This window comes from Mesoplodon mirus (genome assembly GCF_964341445.2).
Source record: "Mesoplodon mirus genome assembly, chromosome: 18".
NCBI lineage: Eukaryota > Metazoa > Chordata > Mammalia > Artiodactyla > Ziphiidae > Mesoplodon > Mesoplodon mirus.
Window position 1 is genome coordinate 5,266,026 of NC_138994.1, and position 13,486 is coordinate 5,279,511.

Genomic DNA, 13,486 nt, shown 5'->3' on the forward strand with positions numbered 1-13,486 from the left:
TACTCAGCCATAAAAAAGAATGAAATAATGTCATTTGCAGCAAGATGAATGGACCTCAAAATTATCATACTAAGTGAAGTAGTCAGACAGAGAAAGACAAATATCATATGATACCACTTATATGTGGAATCTAAAATATGATACAAATGAACTTATTTACAAAACAGAAACAGGCTCACAAACATAGAAAATAAACTTATGGTTACCAAAGGGGAAAGGTGGGGAGGAATAAATTAGTAGTCTGGGATTAGCAGATACAAACTACTATATATAAACTACATAAAAAACCAGGTCCTACTGTACAGCACAGGGAACTATATTCAATATCCTGTAATAAACCATAATGGAAAAGAATATGAAAAAGAGTATATATATATCTGAATCACTTTGCTGTACACCAGAAACTAACACAACACTGTAAATCAACTATATTTCAATTTAAAAAAAAAAACTAAAACTGAAAAAAAATCAAGAAATTATAGCATAGCCTGTTATTTAGAAATAAGGAGATTGATTGCTTCAAGATGGCAGAATAGAAGGACGTGCTCTCACTCCCTCTTGCAAGAGCACCAGAATCACAACTAACTGCTGAACAATCATCGACAGGAAGACACTGGAACTCACCAAAAAAGATACCCCACATCCAAAGACAAAGAAGAAGCCACAGTAAGACGGTAGGAGGGGTGCAATCACAATAAAATCAAATCCCATAACTGCTGGGTGTGTGACTCACAAACTGGAGAACACTTATACCACAGAAGTCCACCCACTGGAGTGAAGGTTCTGAGCCGCACATCAGGCTTCCCAACTTGGGGGTCGGGCAACAGGAAGAGGAATTCCTAGAGAATCAGATTTTAAAGGCTAGTGGGATTTGATTGCAGGACTTTGACAGGACTGGGGAAAACAGAAACTTCACTCCTGGAGGAACACACAAAGTAGTGTACACATCAGGACCCAGTGGAAAGAGCAGTGACCCCGTAGTGTGCTGAACCAGATCTACCTGATAGTGTTGGAGGGACTCCTGCAGAGGTGGGGGCTGGCTGTGTCTCACCGTGAGGACAAGGACACAGGCAGCAGAAGTTCTGGGAAGTACTCCTTGGCATGAGCCCTCCCAGAGTCCGCCATTAGCCCACCAAAGAGCCCAGGTAGGCTCCAGTGTTGGGTTGCCTCAGGTCAAACAACCAACAAGGAGGGAACCCAGTCCCACCCATCAGCAGACAAGCGGATTAAAGCCCCACCAGAGCAACAGCCAGCTCTATCCACCACCAGTCCCTCCCATCAGGAAACTTGCACAAACCTCTTAGATAGCCTCATCCACCAGAGGGCAGACAGAAGAAGCAAGAAAACTACAATCCTGCAGCCTGTGGAACAAAAACCACATTCACAGAAAGATAGACAAGATGAAAAGGCAGACAGCTATATACCAGATGAAGGAACAAGATAAAAACCCCCAAAAAAACTAAATGAAGTGGAGATAGGCAACCTTCCAGAAAAAGAATTCAGAATAATGATAGTGAAGATGATCCAGGACCTCGGGAAAAGAATAGAGGCAAAGATCGAGAACATGCAAGAAATATTTAACAAAGACCTAGAAGAATTAAAGAACAAACAAACAGAGATGAACAATACAATAACTGAAATGAAAAATACACTACAAGAAATCAATAGCAGAATAATTGCGGCAGAAGAACGGATAAGTGACCTGGAAGACAGAATGGTGGAATTCACTGCTGTGGAACAGAATAAAGAAAAAAGAACGAAAAGAAATGAAGACAGCCTAAGAGACCTCTGGGACAACATTACACATTACAACATTTGCATTATAGGGGTCCCAAAGTAGAAGAGAGAGAGAAAGGACCTGAGAAAATATTTGAAAAGATTATAGTCGAAAACTTCCCTAACACTGGAATGGAAATAGCCACCCAAGTCCAGGAAGCACAGAGAGTCCCATACAGGATAAACCCAAGGAGAAACTCACCGAGACACATAGTAATCAAATAGGCAAAAATTAAAGACAAAGAAAAATTATTGAAACCAAAAAGGGAAAAATGACAAATAACATACAAGGGAACTCCCATAAGGTTAACAGCTGATTTCTCAGCAGAAACTCTAAAAGCCAGAAAGGAGTGGCATGATATACTTAAAGTGATGAAAGGGAAGAACCTACAACCAAGATTACTCTACCCGGCAAGGATCTCATTCAGATTCAATGGAGAAATCAAAAGCTTTACAGACAAGCAAAAGCTAAGAGAATTCAGCACCACCAAACCAGCTCTACAACAAATGCTAAAGGAACTTCTCAAAGTGGGAAAAACAAGAGAAGAAAAGGACCTACAAAAACAAACCCATAACCATTAAGAAAATGGTAATAGGAACATACATATCGATAATTACCTTCAACGTGAATGGATTAAATGCTCCAACCAAAAGACACAAGCTTACTGAATGGATACAAAAACAAGACCCATATATATGCTGTCTACAAGAGACCCACTTCAGACCTAGGGACACGTACAGACTGAAAGTGAGGGGATGGAAAAAGATATTCCATGCAAATGGAAATCAAAAGAAAGCTGGAGTAGCAATACTCATATCAGATAAAACAGACTTTAAAATAAAGAATGTTACAAGAGACAAGGAAAGACACTACATAATGATCAAGGGATCAATCCAAGAAGATACAACAATTATAAATATATATGCACCCAACATAGGAACACCTCAATACATAAGGCAACTGCTAACATCTATAAAAGAGGATATCAACAGTAACACAATAATAGTGGGGGACTTTAACACCTCACTTACACCAAGGGACAGATCATCCAAAGAGAAAATTAATAGGGAAACACAAGCTTTAAATGACACAATAGACCAGATAGATTTAATTGATATTTAAAGGACATTCCATCCAAAAACAGCAGATTACACTTTCTTCTCAAGTGCACAAGGGACATTCTCCAGGATAGATCACATCTTGGGTCACAAATCAAGCCTCAGTAAATTTAAGAAAATTGAAATCATATCAAGCATCTTTTCTGACCACAATGCTATGAGATTAGAAATCAATTACAGGAGAAAGAGCGTAAAAAACACAAACACATGGAGACTAAACAATACGTTACTAAATAACCAAGAGATCACTGAAGAACAAAGAAGAAGTCAAAAAATACCTAGAGACAAATTACAATGAAAACACGATGATCCAAAACCTATGGAATGCAGCAAAAGCAGTTTTAAGAGGGAAGTTTATAGCAGTACAAACCTACCTCAAGAACTAAGAAAAATCTCCAATAAACAATCTAACCTTACACCTAAAGGAACTAGAGAAAGAAGAACAAAAAAAACCCCAGAGTTAGCAGAAGGAAAGAAATCATAAAGATCAGAGCAGAAATAAATGAGATAGAAACAAAGGAAACAATAGCAAAGATCAATAAAACTAAAAGCTGGTTCTTTGAGAAGATAAGAAAAATTGATAAACCATTAGCCAGACTCATCAAGAAAAAAACGGAGAGGACTCAAATCAATAAAATTAGAAATGAAAAAGGAGAAGTTACAACAGACACTGCAGGAATACAAAGCATCCTAAGAGACTACTACAAGCAACTCTATGCCCATAAAATGGACAACCTGGAAGAAATGGACAAATTCTTAGAAAGGTATAACCTCCCAAGACTGAATCAGGAAGAAATAGAAAATATGAACAGACCAATCACAAGCAATGAAATTGAAACTGTGATTAAAAATCTTCCAACAAACAAAAGTCCAGGACCAGATGGCTTCACAGGTGAATTCTATCAAACATTTAGAGAAGAGCTAACACCCATCCTTCTCAAACTCTTCCAAAAAATTGCGGGGGAAGGAACACTCCCAAACTCATTCTATGAGGCCACCATCACCCTGATACCAAAACCAGACAAATGTACTACAAAAAAAGAAAATTACAGACCAATATCACTGATGAATATAGATGCAAAAATCCTCAACAAAATACTAGCAAACAGAATCCAACAACACATTAAAAGGATCATATAAAATGATCAAGTGGGATTTATCCCAGGGATGCAAGGATTCTTCAATATACACAAATCAATCAATGTGATACACCATATTCACAAACTGAAGAATAAAAACCATATGATCACCTCAATAGATGCAGAAAAAGCTTTTGACAAAATTCAACACCAATTTATGATAAAAACTCTCCAGAAAGTGGGCATACAGGGAACCTACCTCAACATAATAAAGGCCATACAGGACAAACCCACAGCAAACATCATTCTCAATGGTGAAAAACTGTAAGAATTTCCTCTAAGATCAGGAGCAAGATAAGGATGTCCTCTCTCGCCACTATTATTCAACATAGATATGGAAGTCCTAGCCACGGCACTCAGAGTAGAAAAAGAAATAAAAGGAATACAAATTGGAAAAGAAGAAGTACAACTGTCACTATTTGCAGATGACATGATACTATACATACAGAATCCTAAAGATGTTACCAGAAAACTACTACAGCCAATCAATGAATTTGGTAAAGTAGCAGGATACAAAATTAATGCACAGAAATCTCTTGCATTCCTATACACTAATGATGAAAAATCTGAAAGAGGAATTAAGGAAACACTCCCATTTACCATTGTAACAAAAAGAATAAAATACCTAGGAATAAACCTACCTAGGGAGACAAAAGACCTGTATGCAGAAAACTATAAGACACTTATGAAAGAAATTAAAGATGATACAAACAGATGGAGAGATATACCATGTTCTTGGATTGGAAGAATCAATATTGTGAAAATGACTATACTACCCAAAGCAATCTACAGATTCCATGCAATCCCTATCAAATTACCAATGGCATTTTTTACAGAACTAGAACAAAAAATCTTAAAATTTGTATGGAGACACAAAAGACCCCAAATAGCCAGAGCAGTCTTGAGGGAAAAAAACGGAGCTGGAGGAATCAGACTGCCTGACTTCAGACTATACTAGAAAGCTACAGTAATCAAGAAAATATGGTACTGGCACAAAAACAGAAATATAGATCAATGCAACAGGATCGAAAGCCCAGAGATAAACCCACATACCTATGGTCAACTAATCTATGACAAAGGAGGAAAGGATATACAATGGAGAAAAGACAGTCTCTTCAATAAGTGGTGCTGGGAAAACTGGACAGCTACATGTAAAAGAAGGAAATTAGAACACTCCCTAACTCCATGCACAAAAATAAACTCAAAATGGACACTATAAAACTCTTAGAGGAAAACATAGGAAGAACACTCTTTGACATAAATCACAGCAATATCTTTTTTGATCCACCTGCTAGAGTAATGGAAATAAAAACAAAAATAAACAAATGGGACCTAATGAAACTTAAAACATTTTGCACAGCAAAGGAAACTATAAACAAGACGAAAAGACAACCCTCAGAATGGGAGAAAATATTTGCAAATGAATCAACAGACAAAGGATTAATCTCCAAAATACATAAACAGCTCATGCAGCTCAATATTAAAAAAAACAAACAACCCAATCCAAAAATGGGCAGAAGACCTAAACAGACATTTCTCCAAAGAAGACATACAGATGGTCAAGAAGCACATGAAAAGCTGCTCAACATCACTAATCACTAGAGAAATGGAAATCAAAACTACAGTGAGGTATCACCTCAAACCGGTTAGAATGGGCATCATCAGAAACTCTACAAACAACAAATGCTGGAGAGGGTGTGGAGAAAAGGGAACCTTCTTGCACTGTTGGTGGGAATGTAAATTGATACAGCCACTATGGAGAACAGTATGGAGGTTCCTTAAAAACTAAAATTAGAATTACCATATGACCCAGCAATCCCACTACTGGGCATATACCCTAAGAAAACCATAATTCAAAAAGACACATGCACCCCAATGTTCATTGCAGCACTATTTACAATAGCCAGGTCATGGAAGCAACCTAAATGCCCATTGACAGATGAATGGATAAAGAAGAGGTGGTACATGTATACAATGGAATATTACTCAGCCATAAAAAGGAACGAAATTGGGTCATTTGTAGAGACGTGGATGAATCTAGAGACTGTCATACAGAGTGAAGTAAGTCAGAAACAGAAAAACAAATATCGTATATTAACACATGTATGTGGAACCTAGAAAAATGGTACAGATGAACTGGTTTGCAGGGCAGAAATTGAGACACAGATGTAAAGAACAAACGTATGGACACCAAGGGGGGAAAGCAGTGGGGGTGAGGGATGATGAATTGGGAGATTGGGATTGACATGTATACACTAATATGTATAAAATGGGTAACTAACAAGAACCTGCTGTATAAAAAAATAAAATAAAATTCAAAAATTCAAAAAAAAAAAAAAGAAAGAAGGAGGCAAATGACAAAAGTAAGAACTAAGACTTGAAAGTGGGAGGTAGGTATGGAGGTATGTGACACCTGGGGATGTCAGCCTGGGAATGGCTCTTTTTCATAAAAATCTAATTATGTTCTACAGACATAACTTTGATTTTTTTGTTTTGTTTTGTTATGTTTTGTTTTGTTTTGGCCATGCTGCATGGCTTATGGGATCTTAGTTCCCCAACCAGGGATTGAACCCGGGTCCCGGCAGTGAAAGTGCTGAGCCCTAACCACTGGACTGCCAGGGAATTCCCATAGCTTTGATTTTTTTTTTTTTTTTTTTTTTTTTTTTTTTTGCAGTACACGGGCCTCCCACTGCTGTGGCCTCTCCCGTCATGGAACACAGGCTCCGGACGCGCAGGCTCAGCGGCCATGGCTCACGGGCCCAGCCGCTCCGCGGCATGTGGGATCTTCCCGGACTGGGGCATGAACCCGTGTCCCCTGCATTGGCAGGCGGACTCTCAACCACTGCGCCACCAGGGAAGCCCCAGCTTTGATTTTTTAATCAAAATTTTAAAATATGGAAGGCATTCACAGCAAGTGAGAAGTGCGGTACACCTCAACAGCCAAGTAGGGTGGATTCATGCAGTGCCGGGCAGGGGGTGGGGAGAGGCACCACGATGGGTTGAGATGGGAAGGCCAAGCATCCCAGGAGAGAGGGAACAACACAGGTGGTTGAACGGAGGGGGCCTGATGGCCTCCTTATTCTTGCTCTGTACCACATTCTCGTTAGAAAGGTCATCAGGTAGAAATGAAGGAGGGGGAGATGGACAGCAAGGGACTCCAGTTAGTAGGCTGGGCCCAGTTCTAGGGAGTGAGGAAGCAACTCTGATGGCGGCGGTGGTTGTGGGGATGAAGAGGAAGCAGGGGTGACATATTTCTAGGGAACTCGCTGGCACACGATTCACTGGCTGAGGGGAACGAGGAAGAGGAGGGAGTTGATGGGAGTGATGAGGGGGAGCAGGTTGGAAGAAGAAAGATTCAGTCCTAACCATGGACACCACCCCCAAGGCAGAAGGCTCTCCCTCCACCATCCAGCACTAAAATCATTGTGTGCACATGTGAGGCGCCAAGGGGTAGAGTTAGGAGCTCAAGCTTGGGAGTCTTGGGTTAAAATACCTAAAAGGGGGCTTCCCTGGTGGCTCAGTGGTTGGGAGTCCGCCTGCCAATGCAGGGGACACGAGTTCGTGCCCCGGTCCGGGAAGATCCCACATGCCGCGGAGCGGCTGGGCCCGTGAGCCGTGGCCACTGAGCCTGCGCGTCCGGAGCCTGTGCTCCGCAACGGGAGAGGCCACAACAGTGAGAGGCCCGCGTACCGCAAAAAAAAAAAAAAAAAAAAAACTAAAAAGATAGAGCCGTATAAAAGAAAGGCATGGACTTTGCAGCTGGACAGACCTGAGCCACAGTTGTGCCACTTCGTGTCTGTGTGACATTAAGCACCAAGGTGAGCCTGACCACAGCCCCTCGCAGGGTCGCCAGGTGAGTCGGAGGAAAGAGCTGCTGTCAAACGCCTCACACTGCATCCGCCAACACGAGCGAGCTCCCTCCCATCCTATGTCCCAACTCCCACTCCCCCGGCAGCACGCAGGTCTTCAAGGAAGACCCTACAAGCTCTTCTGAGCTTGGCTCTTTCCTGCATCCCTCAGGCTGTGAGGTCCCAGAAGATTCCTGGGAGGCACCTCCAATTCCCCTCCCATCAGCTCAGGAATGGAGACCACACAGGATTCATGCATCAACCAGAAAGTCACCCACCACCAGCAGAGAGGGAGGGGAGACGGCTGGGGCGAGCAGGGGCTGGACCCAGGCCTTCAGGTGGTGAGGCCGGCGTGTGGGCAAAGGCGGCTCCGGGACCCTCAGGAGCCTTACCTTCGCAGGAAACATAGCTCTGGCCAGATGGGTGCTGGGAGGAGAGGCTGTAGGGGAGAAAAGGTAGAGCGGTTAGGTGTGTTGGGAGCAGCAGGGGTGGGACTGAAGGGTCTGCGGGGCAGGATGGGGGATTCCCCACTCACTGGGCGTCCTCACCCTCCAGCAGGCGGCAGTAGGCGGCGATCTCCTGCTCCCGCCGTGTCTTCACGTCCAGCAGGATCTGGTACTCCTGGCTCTGCTGTTCCATCTCGCAGTGGAGTTGGGCCAGCTGCTCCTCCACGCTGCAGATCAGCCCCTGGATCTGGGACAGCTGCACGCAGTAGCGGTTTTTGGTCTCCTCCAGGCTCGTCTCCAGGGATGCTTTCTGTGAATGGGAGAGAGCGAAAGAGAGAGTCGACAGAGGGGGGTCACTGTTGTCCCCCCAGGTCTCTGGGCATGCTTCCTGAGAGGTGCATGGATTTTTGACCCCAGCTGGGCTACTGATGGGCTAGACAATGTGGAGAAAAGTTATTCCACCATTTGTTCTGGGCCTTAACTTCTCCATCTATATAATGGGTACAGCGATGCCTCCAACCCACTCCTGGGAAAAGAGATGGAACCGTACTGCGGCGGTGTTCCATTACAGGGGGTGGTGCCATTACTGGCGACTTGGAGGCTGGGGCTGGGCCTGATCCTTCTTACCATGCAGAACTGGGACTGCAGTTTGACTTCCAGGCCCTGGAGCACCCTTCGGAGCTCATTCAACTCATTGAGGCTGTTCTGCATCAGCTCGCTGTTAGAGGCCACTTCTTTGTTCAGCTCCTGTTTCTTTTTTTTTTTTTTTTTTTGCGGTACACGGTCCTCTCACCGCTGTGGCCTCTCGCGTCGCGGAGCACAGGCTCCGGACGCGCAGGCCCAGCAGCCATGGCGCACAGGTCCAGCCGCTCCGCGGCACGTGGGATCTTCCCGGACCAGGGCACGAACCCGTGTCCCCCACATCGGCAGGCGGACTCTTAACCACTGCGCCACCAGGGAAGCCCCTCAGCTCCTCTTTCTGAGATAGGAAAGAACAGAAGGTGTGGGGCACTCCAGAGGCAGCCCGGCTGGGAAGCCCTGCAGCAGGACGGAGGACCCACATCACCTCGCTCAGGAACAAGGCCTACGGCATCTCTGCGGTTCTTGTCTGCTATCTATTCATACTGGTCGCGCATCTCATTCAGGATGTGGCTCAGGTCCATGCTGGGGGCAGCATCCACCTCCACGCTGATGTCCCCGCTGGTCTGACTCCGCAGGGTAAGCATCTCCTAGGAAGGAATGGGGGGAGGTGGTCAGCTCAGCTGCCCCCTTCCCTGGCCCCAGGTGCATCTGCAACACCCCGGATCAGCCTCCCACTGCCAGCAGCAGCCTTACCTCCTGGTGGTTCTTCTTCAGGTAGGCCAGCTCCTCCTTCAGGCCCTCGATCTGCATCTCCAGGTCAGTCCTTACCAGGGTCAGCTCGTCCAGCACCCTACGCAGGGCATTGATGTCAGCCTCCACGCCCTGGCGCAGGGCCAGCTCACGTTCATACCTGGCAAGACAAAGGTCAGGGCCTCAGGGTCCATCATGAAGCTTCTGAGGCTCAAGACCTGCTGGTCCTCCTGTCTGGGCAACCCCACTGCTCACCCGCTGCCCTCTGCTCTCCGTCCTCAGCCCACCACAGTGCTGCTCACTTGGTCCTGAAGTCATTGGCTGCCAGCCTGGCATTGTCTATCTGCAGAAGGTGTATTCTCTATTGTGGCCTCGAAGATCTGCAGAGGGGGTGAAGGACAGGTCTGGTTAGCCAAGGCCCTGCTGCCCAGGGGTGAATAGCAAAGAGGGGAGAAAGGAGCCTCACCATATTTGGAGTTATCTGGCTGGCAGGTCAGTCTTTACTCTCCCCCAGACAGCCTAGGGTGCCTTCTCCACCCAGCTCAGCATGTGCAGGGGATGCACCCATGTATCCGCCACCCCATCCTGGGCCCCATCTTACTTCGGAGAGAAGCTGATCCAAAGAATGCTTGCAGAGAGTAAGAGATTCAGGGTAACAGGTCCAGCTCAGATACCCTGATGCTAAAAAGGGACCCTCCGCCACCAATTCTGAGTAGTCCATGGCCACTCCTCAAAAGCGGGCCTCAGTCTCCCTGTTTGTAAAATGAAGACGCTAGCAAGCGTTTTTCTAGGGTCCACTGCAGCCATGACCTCTGTCAACACTCCACCACCAGAGCCGCGCACCTGGCCACGCCACCTTGTCCCGCAGGTCCTCCATGGCCTTGAAGTAGGGGCTGTAGTCGCGGGCAGGCCTGAGCCTCTGATTCTGGTACCAGTCGCGGATCTTCACCTCCAGCTCCATGTCGGCCTCCTCCAGGGCGCGCACCTTCTCCAGGTAGGACTCCAGGCGGTCGTTGAGGTTCTGCATGGTGAGCTTCTCGTTGCCAGAGAGGCGGCCACCATTGCCACCACTGAGGGAGAGGCCAAGGCCACCACCATATCCTCCAATGAAGATGCTACCCAGGGCCCCACCAAAGCTGCTGCTGCTGCTGAAGCTGCCACCATAGCCGCCCCCCAAGCCCGCAGACACCCCCGGAGGAGTAGCGGGAGGAGGACATGCCCCCGTAGGTGCTGGGGGCCCGGCAGGAGCCTCCGGCCAGGATGGAAGACCCACAGCTGGAGCCACCGCTGATGCCACAGGAGCCCTTGATGGAGCTGGAGGAGGTGAACTGGAGCCTGCAGGTGGTCATGGTGAGAAGAGAGAAGAGAAAGATGCTCGGGGAGGCTGGGAGGATGCTGAGGCGTCCTCAAACCCCAGGAACGTTTATATGCACGTGAGGAAGGAGGGGCCCTCCCATCTGCTGACTCCGGGCACCCTTCCGGATTTCATCACTCCAGATCCCATCCAACTCCCCTCTCCAGATTATTCAGCCCGGTGTCAACTCACTTCACTGTGTGCCTCTCTGAGTTCCCACCCAGTATTTGGGGGTGTGGAGCTGAGAGAAAACATACCAACTCAAGTTGGTTGTGACTCATGCTAGGCAACGGGAATCTAGCTGGAGTTAGTTCCTGGAGCCTGAGGGGCCAGCAGTGCCCTGGCACCGGCGAATTTATGGTGACTGCATCCCTGGGCAGTGAGTCAGCCCACGGAAAGGACTCCCTGCCCCACGGTGACAGCCTTGGATGAATGGCCTCAGCGATGCTGTCCAGGGGCTGTCTCGGGATGCTGTGGCAGGGAGGAGAGCGATGCTGACGTGGTCTCTGACCTTGGAACTTATCATTTGACCCTGGAGAGAAAACTAAGGCAGGAAAGACAGCACAGTGCAGCAGGAAACCTGGGATGTTTGGCCCACAGGATGCAGCTGGCATTTCCTCCATGCCAGTGAGGCACACCTGCCCCAAGGTTGCCAAGAACCAGAGTCACCAGACCTGGTCAGCACAGAGCACAGACTCCCACCAACCCCTCCAGGCAGTGGGTTCCTTCCTCCACCCAGGCCTCTTTCCTCTCCCCTTGGCCCAGCTCCATCCCAGGTATCATCATCACATACCTGAATTGGCCAGGAAATATTATTGGCCAATGCCACACCTCAACTTGAAGTGATTCCCAAATCTGACTGAACACGAGAATCCCCATACAGATTCCCGGGCCCTGCTCTGACCCACTTCATCAGCATCGCCCAGGACAAACCTGATGGTGGGGAGGTTTTACAAGCTCCCAGGGGATTCTGGCGTCCAGCCTGGCTGGGGACCAAGAGGCAGCTGGGGGAGGGAGGGGAGGGGAAGGAGACTCCAGGGAGCCTGAGGGGAGAGGGGAGGCCTCTGCAAAGCCCCCAGCCACTGATGGCAGCCACAGTCACAGGCTTCAGGGCAGGATGAAGAAAGAGAGGAGCCAGATGAGCCAGGACAGAGCAGGCTGGAGTCGGGCCAGCAGGGGCCAGATACTAGGCAAGTCGTTCCTCCCCTCTGAGCCTCAGTTTCCTTCTCTGGGAAATGGGAATGGCATCACCACTTCACAGGCACAGAGAGGTGAAATAAATAAAGCAGCTGTCACAGACTGGTGGCTGTCACTGCATTCATCTTCAGGTATTTATAAAGCACCTACTATGTGCCACACACTGTGGGGACACTCAGATGCAAAGAACGAGACAGAAAGGCCCTCAGGGCAGAATGTCTGGAGGAGGTAGAGATGTCCCCAACACTGAGTGTTCAGGCCATAATGGGGGGTAGGGGGCCTGCAGGGAGGGGATGGGCTCTCTGGGAGTGAACAAATGGCCCCCAGGCAAGCTCCAGCCCCGTGCCTGGTCCCAGGATCTGGGTGAGTCTGTGACTGCCTTACCCACCTTAGGCAGTCCTCTCCCACAGTGTTGGATCTCCCCTTTCCAAGGCAGGGCCTCTCGCAGCCCCTCACAGTGGTCTGCACAACCAGGGGCCCTCAGGGGAGCCTGTGGCTGGGTTAAGCTGGGTAACCGTCTGGACTCTGCCTGGGGGCTGAACTGTCCTGGCTCTGGTCCCTCTGTTCCCCTCAGCCCCCCAAAGCCTGGGTGGCACAGGAGAACACACTGCATAAGGGCTGAGGGAGGATTGTCAGGCCTGCCATTGTGCCCGGCTTACCACTCCTAGACTGGGGTCCCTTGGGGTCCCTCAGGGTCCCTCCGAACCAGGGCCTGGGTCTCTTGCTTCCCCCCCGGGCCCAGTGCAGACCCAGGCACAGAGCGATGCAGTGCCATGGACAGTGTTACTGCCATGTCATTTCTCTGCAGAAAGCACCGTCAGGTCACCCTTCCAGAATGTGGGCGAGGCGGAGGAAGAGTCACAGGGGCTGACTACCCGTGGCCAGCCCGAGCCTGGGCATCAGGTGTGTGTGTCCATCGTACGAGTGTGGGTGAGACGGCACCCAGGGGAAGTACAGACCGGCTCACTGAAACATCTTGTGCAGCAGGTGGGTGGGTGTGGATGAACTGTGAGTCCCTTGGAGAGTCCCACAGCTGGGTCCCCCAGTCCAGCCGCAGGCACATGCCCCAGCAGCCTGGGTCAGCGTGGTGTGCCTGGACAAAGCCATACCATCCCCAAGGGGACCACAGGCCTCCACCCCCAGGCACTCCTCCCTGCGGCCCCCACCTGCCCAGGCCTGGGCTGAGCACTCCTGGGAAGGGCGGGGCTTTCCCTCTCTGGGCCCAGCACACTGCCCTGTGGACCTCCAGCCCCGGCACCGCAGCCACTGCTCTCC

The 13,486-nt window shown here is 48.4% G+C and overlaps 1 pseudogene across 1 annotated transcript; it reads right to left on the reverse strand.

The window, feature by feature from the left end:
- Positions 1-8,152: 8,152 nt before the first annotated feature.
- On the reverse strand, positions 8,153-11,009 carry LOC309794238 (keratin, type I cytoskeletal 16-like; annotated as a pseudogene). Its single transcript has 7 exons — positions 10,517-11,009; positions 9,963-10,040; positions 9,664-9,820; positions 9,390-9,557; positions 8,956-9,075; positions 8,418-8,638; positions 8,153-8,321 (listed from the first exon to the last, which is right to left on the reverse strand). The product of its transcript is annotated as a keratin, type I cytoskeletal 16-like (transcript).
- Positions 11,010-13,486: the final 2,477 nt, after the last annotated feature.